The sequence below is a fragment of the Callospermophilus lateralis genome, chromosome 2 (genome assembly GCF_048772815.1).
Source record: "Callospermophilus lateralis isolate mCalLat2 chromosome 2, mCalLat2.hap1, whole genome shotgun sequence".
In the NCBI taxonomy this organism is placed as follows: Eukaryota; Metazoa; Chordata; class Mammalia; order Rodentia; family Sciuridae; genus Callospermophilus; species Callospermophilus lateralis.
Genome location: NC_135306.1, coordinates 157,900,246 through 157,902,412, shown reverse-complemented (window position 1 = coordinate 157,902,412; position 2,167 = coordinate 157,900,246). Strand labels below are relative to the sequence as shown.

The 2,167-nt window shown below is 34.1% G+C and overlaps 1 pseudogene; it reads right to left on the bottom strand.

The window, feature by feature from the left end:
• Nucleotides 1-304: 304 nt before the first annotated feature.
• On the bottom strand, nucleotides 305-1,666 carry LOC143389418 (cilia- and flagella-associated protein 97 pseudogene; annotated as a pseudogene).
• Nucleotides 1,667-2,167: the final 501 nt, after the last annotated feature.

The following is a 2,167-nucleotide window of genomic DNA, read 5'->3' as shown; positions in this document are numbered from 1 at the left end:
ATTGTATGAATATGGAGGGAAGGGGAAAGGGTATGGGAGCAGGAAAGATGGTGAAATGGGATGAACATCATTGCCCTATATACATGTATGACTGCACATAGAGTGCCACGCTACATCATGTACAGCCAGAGAAATGAAAAGTTGTGCTGCAAATGTGTACAATGAATCAAAATGCACTCTGCTATCATATATAACAAATTAAAGTAAATGAATAAATTTAAATAAGAAAAAGAAAAAAATTAGATGAATGATGTTTAAAGTAATAATGTTTTATAACTAAGCAGTGTAGACTTTGGGGGTTAAGTCATAGCAATAGGCCACTGGGTGTGTCCAAAACTAATTGCTCAGTCTTACAACTGAGACCACTATTAGCACTGGATGTCCTGGAAACTTCTCTTAATAGGCTGCATTGGCCAAGTGCATATTCTTTGTCTTCTGGAGGATGGTGAACTCAGGAGGAGATGATCCCATATTGCAATGGTAGTCCATTAGCTGTTCGAGTATTTCATACCCATTGCTGGCTTCATAGTTTCAAGTTTTTTCAATAAAGCCACATTTCCTCTTTCAAATTTTTGTTGCTCCTTCTGGTATTGAGAGCACTATAACATAACTTAGAGGGATGATCAATGGGGATTGTACTTTTGCTTTCTGATTTTTCAGCCTGCATTGACAGTTCTTTCAAAAGTCTCTGATTTTCCTGATCAATCTGTCTCACCTCTTCTCTTGTGAAAGAGTAGTTTTTCTTAGATACTACTGAGGGTTGATCACAATGAAGTTTTTGTGGTCCCTTTTTATTTATTTGCAGAAAAGATTTTAAAAGATGATTCAGGTTCATTGTGACATGTAAGACATTGTGGTCTAAATCACAATTGAACACTGATGACTTTGGGACAACAGCAGGCCCATGTTTTTCTTTCACTTTCTTGGCTGCTTTCAAATACCTTGAATCATTTTTTAAAACCTCAACATCTTCATCTGCCTCTTGACTCCCATTTTCTTGCCTTTGAACTTTGACATTTTGGTCATTTGGTGTATTCAACTCAAAAGATGGAACAGGGCTGATATCTGGAGTTGATAAAGAATTTATCAGAGACATCATCTGAACAGTCTGGACTTCAAGAGGAGAAAGGCAAAGACAAAGAAAAAGAGGGAGAGGAACTAACCTTGAAATTCTTTTTACTCATGTTTGTATTTGGAGTTATTAGATGGTTTAGCTGACTTGGACCTCTTATGATGTTTGTGTCCATCATCACTATTTTCCTGTTCATCTGTATAGTAATTCTCCTCACCTTCTTTTACAGTTTTTGGAATTCTATTTGGCATGGGCAAGTGTGTTTTAGTTCCTATTGCAGCATCACATAATGTGTTTTTTGGATTCTGAAGAAATGGTTTCCATAATACTATTCTCTACAAGGTGTTCATCTGGAGAAATTTTTGCTTTTTTTTTCTTTTTCCTTGTCAGTAAGATAATATTCTCTCTTTTTTTGTATTCCAAATTTCAAATTTCTCTTTTCTATATCCTTATTTATTCTCTCTTCAGGGTTATCTCTTTACTTGTCAAAAGTAATTTACTTTCATATTTCTTTAGTTTTTCAAAGTCACTGTCAAAGCAAGAATGGTCTATGTCACCTTGTGATGTATCTCTAAAGCAATCCATAATGCTAAAATATCTCCCAAGTGCTTATGGCTGCCTGTCTCTTGGGAGGAAAACTGAGCCCCAATGGCAGGGAAGGTGGCAGGCATGCTGCGGTGTGGAAAGACTAGTTTTTATTATTTCTTTTTATTCTTTTTCAGTTTGATTGCAAGGAATTCTATTTCTATTAATAAGATTTTGAAATTTATTGAGATTTTCTTTTGGAAAAAAGAAGTCAGATTTTGTAAAGTTTCCATTTATATTTTGTGATGAAATGTACTCTGAAGGATATAAAATGTGTTCTTTTTATCCCATGTTTAGTCTCATTATCATTTATTAAATAATATAATAGTAGTTTAATCTTCCCATATATATTCCTTTGCTATGTATTTACTTTCTTAGACTTGGAGTATACTGGGATATGGTCTCTATATTTGTACTACTATGTATCAATGATATAATAGCTTTGAAATCGAGATAAAGATGAATATTATGACTTTTTATTATCTCACCATGTGTCTGAAATTTTATTCA